The following is an 11,622-nucleotide window of genomic DNA, read 5'->3' as shown; positions in this document are numbered from 1 at the left end:
GCAGTGAAGCTCTTCCTCACTGGCGATGATGGAATGTAGTGGCGGCGCTAGGTCAGAGAGCTCGAGCGAGGGAGAGAGATCGAGCAGAGTAAATGAGCTCAGAGGAGGGCAAGGGGTATTTATAGTCGAAGTGAAAAACTGCTCGTCTGAGGAAATTGGACGAACGTGCCCCTGACCCTTACTATCCTAGCGACATGTGTCACCCATGTACTAAGAAGTGGATTTTGTGTTAGATCATGGGTGAATAGATTAATCCTATCAAGGGATGCGGAAGGATTTGACCGGCAAAAGCCAAAAAATTGGATATGAAAATTTTAACATTTCGTTCGCAAATTCTTCAGCTGTGACACAGTGAAGATTTTGAACGGGGTTCAAATAGAACGCACATGAAGAATTTGTGAACAGACTGGATTGAGTTTAGCATAGAGGGGGAACGGGTCGGATCACATTCAGTTAGACGAAAAAGCAACTTGAAGAATTAGCAATAAGTGAATGCTGTAGAGGACATGAAAAAAAACATAGTCGGAAAGACTGAGGAAATTGCAAAGTTGAAGAACTTGAAAAAATGAAGAAATTGCAAAAACTCAAATTCAAAGATTTCATCTTTGGTTGGTGGCGTAACCCACCGTATAAGAATGATGATTTCAGACACCGCGTACAATTGTCGTAGGGTTCTAAGAATCAAATTCTTCATTAATTTCTTCACACTTAGAGGGGTAGTCTTCATTGATTGAAGAAAAATGTTACTTTGTGTGTTACACATCTAAGTCGTCAATTTTGCATAAGTGTTAGGATGTGTGTCATTTTCAAAGAACATTCGAAGATTCTAAGATATTTAGCTCACACCACAATTTGCTAAATCTCTTCTCATCCAATGGCTTTGTGAAGATATCTGCCAGCTAATCTTCAGTATTCACGTGGTCGATGGAGATGTCGCCCTTCAACACATGATCACGAACAAAATGATGATGAATTTGGATGTGCTTTGTCTTCAAGTGCTGAAGTAGGTTGTGAGCAATCTTGATAGCACTCTCATTGTCGCAGTAGAGCTGCACATTCTTCACACTGATGCCATAGTCCTTGAGGGTTTGCTTCATCCATAGCAACTGAGCACAGAAAGAACCAGCAGCAATGTACTTAGCAGCAGTACAGAGTGATACGCAGTTCTGCTTCTTCGAGGACCAACATACCATGGATCGTCCGAGGAAATGACAAGTGCCTGATGTTGACTTGCGATCCACCTGATCACCAGCATAGTCAGAGTCAGAATATCCAATGAGATCAAAAGTCGAGCCCTTGGGATACCATAATCCAAGTGTTGGAGTGTGAGCTAGATATTGAAGAATATGCTTCACAGCCTTATGGTGTGATTCCTTCGGTATAGCTTGAAATCGGGCACACATGCAAACATTGAGTATAATATCCGGCCTAGATGCACATAGATACAATAAAGAGCCAATCATGGAGCGTTATACCTTTTGATCGAAGTCTTTACCATTTTCATCGGTGCATAGATGGCCATTTGTGGGCATAGGGATTTTGACGCCTTTGCAATCTTGCATGCCGAATTTCCTCAACACATCCTTGAGGCATTTCTCCTGGGATATGAATATGCCATTGTGTCGTTGATGAATTTGAAGACCTAAGAAGAATTTCAACTCTCCCATCATAGATATTTGATATTCCTCACTCATCATATAGGCAATTTCGTCACTGTAAGGTTGGTTAGTGCAACCAAAGATAATATCATCAACATATATTTGGCACACAAACAATTCATCATCATAAGATTTTGTGAAAAGAGTTGGGTCGAGTGAACCGGGTTTGAAGCCTTTCTTCATGAGAAATTCATTCAATGTATCATACCACGCTCGAGGAGCTTGCTTGAGGCCATAGAGGGCCTTGTTGAGTCTGAAGACATGGTCTGGAAGTTTTGGATCCTCAAAACCTGGTGGTTGAGCAACATATACTTCTTCCTCAAGCTTACCATTGAGGAATGCACTTTTCACATCCATTTGATGTAAAATGATATTATGATGGTTAGCATAAGCAAGCAATATGCGAATAGCCTCAAGCCGAGCAACGGGTGCAAAAGTTTCATCAAAATCAATTCCTTCAACATATGTGTAGCCTTGAGATACAAGACAAGCCTTATTTCTCACCACAAGGCCATTTTCATCTTGCTTGTTATGGTAGATCCATTTGGTGCCGATGATATTGTGCTTGTGTGGGTCTGGTCGCTTGACAAGATCCCACACATTATTGAGCTCGAATTGATGTAATTCCTCTTGCATAGCTTGAATACACCCAGGCTCCAGAAATTCTTCATCAACTTTGGTGGGCTTTGTGATAGAGACAAACACAAAATGCCCACAAAAGTTAGACAAATGTGAAGCTTTTGAGCGGGTGAGAGGACCTGGTGCGTTGATGTCGTTGATGATTCTCTCAATCTGCACTTCATTTGCAACGCGGGCATGAGCAGGTTGACGACTTTGATTTGGCACAACATTTTCTTCCGGGCCATTTTCTTCAGTAGCACCAGCATGATTTTCTTCATGTTCTAGAATGACTTCTTCAGCAGATTCTTCAGTGGGAATGACATCCTCAGTAGGCTTGAACTTGATGGATTCCTCAGGTGCCATTTCATCTAGCATAGGAGGTAGATGCTCTCTTTGTGAGCCATTAGTTTCATCGAACCGCACATCTACAGTTTCAACAACCTTATGATGATATGCATTGAAGACTTTGTAGGTGTGCGAGTCCTTTCCGTAACCAAGCATAAAACCCTCATGTGCTTTCGGTGCAAATTTAGAATTGTGATGAGGACCTCTAATCCAGCATTTAGCATCGAAGACTTTGAAATAACTTACATTAGGTTCTTGTCAGTGAGGAGTCCATATGAGGTCTTTTTGAAGAATTTGTGAACATATACCCTGTTGATGATATTGCACACAATATCAATAGCATCAGGCCAGAAACGAGGAGGTGTCTTGTATTCATCAAGCATAGTGCGAGCCATCTCAACAAGAGTCCTGTTCTTGCGCTCCACGACGCCATTCTGTTGAGGAGTATAAGGGGAAAATAACTCGTGAGTAATACCAAGTTCATCAAGATAGTCATCAAGACCAGTATTCTTGAACTCAGTCCCATTATCACTCATGATATGCTTGATCTTCACACCGAAGTTCGTAGATGCTCTTGAGGAAAATCATTTGAAGACTTCGTGCACTTCAGTTTTGTAAGTGATGATATGCACCCATGTGTAACGAGAATAATCATCAACAATGACAAAGCCATATAAAGATGTAGCATTAGTGAATGTGGCATAATGAGTAGGGCCAAAGAGATCCATGTGAAGTAATCAAAGGGACGAGAGGTGGTCATGATAGTCTTTGAAGGATGCTTGGCTCTGGTGATCTTTCCAGCCTCACAAGCCCCACAAAGATGATCTTTGGGGAATTTGACACCCTCGATGCCAATGACATGCTTCTTCTTCGTGAGTGTATGCAAGTTCCTCATGCCAGCATGACCAAGTCGTCGATGCCATAACCAGCCTTCTGAAGCTTTTGCAAGTAGACATATCGCAGGCTGTGGTCCTACAGAGAAATCAACAATGTACAAGTCTCCTCTCCTAAATCCTTCGAAGACTTTGGAATTGTTAGATTCCATTAGCACAACGCAATGATATTTGCCAAAGACGACAACCATATCAAGATCACAAAGCATTGAGACAGACATGAGGTTGAATCCTAAGGACTCGACAAGCATGACTTTATCCATGTGTCTATCCTTTGAGATTGCAACCCTACCTAGACCCAATACCTTTCTTTTGCCTTTGTCAGCGTAGGTGATATGCTTCAGATGAGATGGAGATAAAGCAGTGTCCATCAATAAGTTCCTATCACCGGTCATGTGATTTGTACATCCACGGTCGAGGACCCACTGAGTAGCTTTGGGTTGTTCATCCTGCAGATGAATTACTGCAACTTATGAACCCAAATACTTCATCAGCGAAGAATATGACATCAATTTCATCAGATTGAATTTCATCAACAGTATAGCAGATATAGCAATATGAGGACATGAGGAATGAGTAATTCATTTCTTCATGATTAGCTTGCGTCCATTCAAGCATATTCAGGTCTCCAGCAAATTCTTGAAACGATTAAGTTCGTTTGGAGACTTGACCCTCCATAAGAGATTAGTTCTTTTTCTTCACCACCCACATCTGGAGGGGTGGCAAAGAGTTCATCATTCTGCGAGCTCCGTAAGAGAAAGATGGCATTGAAGCCAGTGCACCTCGTTTCACGGAAGAGGGGTTATAGTAAGCATATGAATAAGCAGAGAAATTCTTCAAGGACTTATGAACATAATGATTTGAAGAATAATGCACATATTCACAGCCTTTAGACTTTCTCTGCGAAACAAAAGTGTTAGCACGATGATGTTCATATGAGGATTTGGATCCACGTGAGGAATCCGATCCAGATGAAGAATTTGGTCCATATGAGGACTTGGATCCATATGAATATTTTGATCCATATGAAGAATTTGATCTGGGGTTCCTATTCTTCATAGGTGGTGTCATGATGACATTCACCTGAAGACTTTCAAGGAACCTTTTAGGAACCCAGATTTTCTTCATAGGGGGACCGTTCCTGCAGTTAGTTCCAACATATCAAGCAAATACTTCACCATACTGATTCTTGAAAAGTTTATAGTTAGAGTCAAATGACTCATCAAAGGAATATGAAGATGCACAAGTAAAGCTAGATAAAGTAGATGGATCTACAGGAGGTCTTTTTGTAGGAACCCATGAGGTTTTGGGATACTGCTCAGGTTTCCATTAGGTCCCATCAGCATTGAGTTTCCTCTCAAAGGCAATACCCTCTTTCCTAGGGTTCCTGTTCAAGATCTGCTTTTTGAGCACATCACAAAGAGTTTGATGCCCTTTGAGGCTTTTGTATACGTCTGTCACATACAATTCCTTCAACCCTGCATTATCATCAGTGATACTTGTGGTATCCTCAGATGAGGAATTTGTGACCACAAAGACAGTTGAAGAATTTGCAGCAATAGAAGCATTTGAACATTCAGGTGAAGAATTAGCAGATTCACGCTCAATGCATTTCAAACATGGTGGAATAAATTCTTCCTGAGCGGAACTAATCTATTGAGCAAGCAATGAATCGTTTTCCTTCTGAAGATCTTCATAACTCACTTTTAACTTCTCAAGATCTTGCTTTCTCTGAAGAAATTCATAAGAAAGCTTCTCATGATCAGTTAAGAGAGAGTTATGATGACCCTGAAGATTATCAAACTTAAATTGAAGTCTCTGAAGATTATCAGTCAAAGTTTTAGTTCGATTCAATTCCTCACCCAACAGGTCATCGCTTTTGTCTAGCAGATTTTGTATATTTTCCAAAGCCTTTTGTTGTTTGACAGCAATATTAGCAAGTTAGGAATAGCTAGGTTTGAGATTTTCATCAGATTCATCCTCACTAGATTCAGAGGGGGAATGTTTGAGTACCTTGGCACCTTTTGCCATGAAGTAATAGGTGGGAGCATAGTCATCGACGCTCTTGTCAGCAGTGTTGGGGAGGTCATTTTCTTCAGCATTGAAGATGGACTTGCTGACATAAGCAGTAGCAAGGGCTAGGTTCACCACACCAGAGTCTGACTCCTCAGCTTCCTCCTCTTCCACATTTTCCTTAGATTCAGCTTCAAAGTCCATTTCCTTGCCAATAAATACCCGAGCCTTCTTGGAACTGCTCTTCTTGCGAGATGAAGACTTTGAAGATTTTGACGATGAGGACTTTGAAGATTTCTTCTTCTTCTTTGAGTCATCAAAATCGTCATCCTTGTACTTCTTCTTCTTGGATTCCTTTTCCCATTGAGGACAATCAGACATATAGTGACCAGGTTTCTTGCATTTGTGGCAAGTCCTCTTCTTGTAGTCACGGGATGAGGAATCATCACTTCTTGAAGATTTTCCAAAGCGACCACTATCGGTGTCAAAACTGGCGGATCTCGGGTAGGGGGTCCCGAACTATGCGTCTAGGCGGATGGTAACAGGAGACAAGGGACACGATGTTTTTACCCAGGTTCGGGCCCTCTCGATGGAGGTAAAATCCTACTCCTGCTTGATTAATATTGATGATATGGGTAGTACAAGAGTAGATCTACCACGAGATCAGAGAGGCTAAACCCTAGAAGCTAGCCTATGGTATGATTGTTGTTCATCCTACTGACTAAAACCCTCCGGTTTATATAGACTCCGGAGAGGGCTAGGGTTACATAGAGTCGGTTACAATGGGAGGAGATCTACATATCCGTATCGCCAAGCTTGCCTTCTGCGCCAAGGAAAGTCCCATCCGGACACGGGACGAAGTCTTCAATCTTGTATCTTCATAGTCCGGGAGTCCGGCCAAAGGTCATAGTCGGGCCATCTGGACACCCCCTAATCTAGGACTCCCTCAGTAGCCCCTGAACCAGGCTTCAATGACGATGAGTCCGGCGCGCAAATTGTCTTCGGCTTTGCAAGGCGGGTTCCTCCTCCGAATACTTCATAGAAGATGTTGAACACAAGGATAGTGTCCGGCTCTGCAAAATAATTTCCACATACCATCGTAGAGAGAATAATATTTGCACAAATCTAATCTGCTGACGTATTCCATAGCGTGACATCATGCCACAGCCAAGCCTTTATTCGAATTGTTTTACTGTCCCACCTCAGCATGTTTAGCGAGGCGGTTTCCTTGGCACATCTTGTCAAAGCAGAGATCGTGTCCCCTTATTCCAGGATTCTCATCAATACCGGCGTGGGTAACCCAACCGTGCCATTAATCATGGACCTTGGGAGATAAGCGAGTTTTACTAGGCTGGTAGGGGCACATAGTTTCGGCCGCCCATATAAGGGGATAAGGATCCACCCTTTCCATCTACGCCTTCGTCCTCCTTCGCTTATCCATTCCTGCGCACTCGAGCTCCAGCGCCCAAGTCCGCACTCCCCACCTCGACCTTCTCCAACCATGTCCGGAGCGGGAGGCAGGTGGATGGCCTCCTCCGTCACGGAGGGGCAAATCAAAAAGTTGAGGAAGGCTGGATACCTGTCTTACGACATTGCGCACCGGCTCCCAGATGAGGGGCAGCTCATCCCCACCTCCAGGCCCCATGAGAGGGTGGTGTTCCTCCCCCATTTCCTCCGTCGACTGGGCTTCCCTCTTCACCCATTTGTCTAGGGGCTCATGTTCTACTATGGCCTGGATTTCCACGATCTAGCCCCGAACTTCATCCTCAACATCTCGGCATTTATCGTCGTGTGCGAGGACTTCCTCTGCATCAAAACCCACTTCGGCTTATGGCTAAAGACCTTCAATGTCAAGCCGAAGGTTGTGGGCGGCCGGTAAGCAGAGTGCGGAGGTGCCATGGTGGGTAAGATGGCCAACGTCACATGGCTCGAGGGCGCCTTTGTGGAAACCATCAAAGGGTGGCAATCGGGGTGGTTCTACATCACCGAGTTGCGTGACCCTGAATGGGCAGCGGGCCCCGAATTCCGATCTGGCATCCCCACACGGCTCACCTCATGGAAAGAGACGGGCCTATCATGGGGTAATTCGGCACAGGTGACCGGACTCCAAACCTGCATCAAAGACCTGATCGACAAGAAGGTTAAACTTGTCACCATAGTCCAGGTCATGCTCTTCCGCCGGATCCTCCCGTATCAACGACGGGCTTTTAATTTATGGGAATTCGACCCGGCCCAGCACCTAACTTTGTCCAGGCTCTTCGACACAACGCACGAAGATGCCTGGAAGGTGCTTTTCAAGAGCTCCGAGGTTCATCCTCCCATTACCGAGGATCACGGATTCTGCGCGAAGCGCCAAGCCGGCGCGGTAAGCTTAGTTTACCCATTACAGGGTACTTGTTTTTTCATAGTTTGACTCTATGCGGGATCTAAACTCCCATTCCTTTAACAGGACTGGCAGAAGAAGGCCGGACAGATCGACTGTCCAGCTCCTTTGCCCGAAGGCCCAGCAGACGCACGCTTGACGAAGCTGCTGGTCCCGGCACCTCATGTGGTGCCGGAGAAGAAGGCCAAGAAGAAGGCCACGGGAACTCGAAGGAGCTCCCGGCGCCTGGTGGTGTCGGACTCATCGCCCGACGACCCCAAAGAGCACTCCTCCTCCGAAGATGAGGAGGAGGAAGAAGAAGCCTCTCTCCCTCCAGCGGGGGAGGAAAGAAAAGGAAGGCCGCCCCAACTGTGGAGGTCGGAGGGTCCAAGAAGGTGAAGACCCTTCTCCCGGACTACGCCTCCGACGCCGATGATGGCGGAGAGGGGTGGCCGTCCAGGGCCAAGCCCCTGGCTAAATCGTAAGTATCCGGATACCAGAATAATTCATCGCGTTCCTTTATTTGCACAGTACCTTCTGACGCCGAATATAATCATGTAGTCCGCCCAAGGCTCAGCTCGACGATTCATCGAGCGGCTCCCTGGATTCGTCAGATGTGAATAGTCTTTCACTCCCGACGGCTATCTCCCCCCGCCCTACGGACGAAGCCAAGGTGGAGTCCCAAAAGGGGCTAAGCCAGGAGGAGGTGGTCCTGGAGGCGCAGCAAGGCGACCTCCCGGACTCCAGGCCCAAAGGGGATAAAACCCTGGAGGGATCTAAATCCGGCCCTGAGCCGGACACTGTACTGAAACCTTCAATGGTTCCGGAGTCCGGCAGGCGGCCCCTTCGTAAGAAGGGCAAGCCTACGACGCCGGCGGCCTCCGTCCAACCAGAGGCGCTGGACAATTTGCTGGAAGTGCTTAACGGCACCTCCATCGACAAGGAGCACCGTACTGTTATGAGTGCGGTGATCCAGAAGGTTCAGTCCGCCAAAAGCGGGCTGACAAAAGCCTGTGCCAGCCTTTTAACAGGCTTTGAGGTGTGTATTTAAAACATGTAAAAATGTTACCGCATAGACAGTAGCCCCTGATGCTCAGTTCGGTGTTCGGAAAGAAAAGCCGGACTGAGGATCTAAAAAGATATACGCAGGAGTCTAACATAAATATGTCAATATGGGAATGCAGGTTGTGCTGCTGACCTCTACCGCACTAACTGCATAGGTCGATGCATTGAAGCAGAGCCTCGAGCAGTCCGAGAATGAGCTCGGCCTTGCCAAGAAGCAGCTCGAGGACAAGGAAGGTAGGTAGTACCTTACGTAAGTATATATAAAAATACCTGGTTGCAAATAATGACAGGACCAACGTGAATGTTACAGGGGCCACAACCAAGGTGGCGACCCTGAAGGAAGCGATGTCCAAGGCCGAAGACAATGCGGCCATGGAGCGCACCGAGCGAGAGAAACAAGAGGTGCGGGTGGCGGAGGTGCGGCAAGAGCTCAATGCTCTCGTGAAAAAACATGAGAGTTTAGAGCTTGACTCAAAGACTCGCGAGTCTGAGCTTGCGTCGGCACTTGAAAGCGCCAAATCTGCCAAGGCCGAAGCCCAAAAAGCCCTCCAGGAGATTGAGGCGATGAAAAAGATAGCGGCGGGTAAGGCATTCTTTATGCAAAGCAAGCATGTGAAAGTGAATTACGTGTTACTTACCCGAATCCGGAGCTCTCCAGGAGCATTCGCAGATCTGCCCCGTAGTGTGTCCGATGCCGCCGCATTCTACCAAGCCGAAGAAGGGAGATCAACGGAGAAGGTGTTCTGGTCCCAGTATGCTAAGGCCGGACACCCGGTGCCCTTGAGCGACCAGCTGAAGCAGCTGGTCGAGCTCCATAAGGTGGCCGAACAGGCCATGAAGGGCCTTATAGGCCGGCTGTGGCCTTGGGAGGTCCTGCCTGAGAGCTACTTTGGGATGGTGAGGCGGCTGGTGGATGTCTGTCCGTGGCTTGAAGTCATCAAGCGCTCCGTATGCATCGAAGGCGCCCGTAGGGCCCTTGCCCGTGTCAAAGTGCACTGGGGCAAGCTGGATGCTGAGAAGCTGGTGACGGAAGGACCACCGGAGGGGAAGGAGCATCGCATGCCCGAGATGTACTATGAGGGCGTTATGAAGGGTGCCCGCCTTGTGGCGAACGAATGTTCCAAGGATTTAATTTTTGAGTAAACTCGCTCGTGTTTTTATCCTGTGCGCTGAAAACTTGTTCATATGCGCTAAGCAACGCTTTTTGAATTTAAAATATTACCTTATGTGCGGCCGTTTATTAAATCTGAGAGATGCAAGTCGTCGGCTTCTGCCCCTATGCCACGAGTGCTGGGGTGTTCGGGATAAACCTGAGCGCTCTTGTTCCCATTATTGGGTCCTTCGAGGGAGGCGCTCAGCACAACGAACAAGGCAATCGAACTTATAATGCTTTATCACTCTCACTTAGCCATAGAATTCTATAATTTTAAATTTCGGCAAAGCCCCTAGTATTCGGAAGATCGAGTTTGGGGCGCTATCCACGCCTAGGCCGGACAAAGCCAGCTCCTCGCTCTAAGCGGCATAAGTCTTTAAGGACTCGAAAACCCTCTCGAACAGCGTCCGGCTCTCGCCCTATCATGACGGTCAGTTTTAGCTTTCTCTACTGAGGTGTTAACCCAGCTCAACTGGGGCACAATCGCAGTAGTTCTCCCAGCGCTACCTTAGCCGATATAGCGGAACATAAGGTACCAAAACATGGGAGCCGGGCAAACCCAACTATTGACCCAAGACATGATTCGGAGCCGATGCATATAATGCTATAAGTTCGGGGTGCCGCACTCATGAGAGTGTTCGGTCTTCTCACACCGTATTCTGGGGAACTTAAGCCCCTGGTGTATTGGCCGAACCAAAGTGTACTGTTGCATAATGTCATAACTGAATATATGTACATAAAAAATGAATGCAATAATAGACAAGAGCTATGTATTGTTTATTAAAGGGCTGCTATGAAAGCAGAACGATACAAATAGTGCGATAAGAAAGAGATGGGATTATTTGACATGTCCCCCTCCAGGGGAAAGCTGCGAGACTTTAAGTAAGACAGGTATTTAGCTCATTATAGAGACCACCTGGACGTTCGACGTGGCTTGCTGTCTCCCTGGCTGTTGCATCGTGTGTTCGGCGATTGTACTGCCGGACAGGCCTTCCTGAAAGTGGAGTCCTGAAGGTAAGAAAAGAGAAATTACAAATTCGGGAACCCCTAGTGCGGTTGAGCCGCATTCTGGGCATGCCGTGGTGGTGCCCCTCCCCTTATGCCCATGGTATTTCTAGAGCGTAATTATGTACGCGTGGTACTGGTTTCGCGAGTTTGCGAGGGCTGGGGTTGGGGCATCACTGCTATGCTAGCTCGGAACGTGCCAGACGATCTTGTTGTAGGTTACTCCGGGCGTGCTTGATGGTGTCCGGACGCTTAACAGCCGTACTGGAGAATTGCCTTGAGAGGCTACTTTGTACTTCCACTGTGAGGGCCGCCGTGTGCTCCTCTGTTCGGAGAGAGCGTTTGGTGTTTCCATTGACCGTAATGACTCCTCGAGGGCCTGGCATATTAAGCTTGAGATATGCGTAGTGCGGCACCGCATTGAACTTTGCAAATGCGGTTCGTTCGAGCAGGACGTGATAGCCACTGCTGAACGGGACTATGTCGAAGATTAACTCCTCGCTTCGG

This window comes from Triticum aestivum, chromosome 5B, assembly GCF_018294505.1.
Source record: "Triticum aestivum cultivar Chinese Spring chromosome 5B, IWGSC CS RefSeq v2.1, whole genome shotgun sequence".
Taxonomy (NCBI): Eukaryota; Viridiplantae; Streptophyta; class Magnoliopsida; order Poales; family Poaceae; genus Triticum; species Triticum aestivum.
This window is presented reverse-complemented; position numbering follows the sequence as displayed.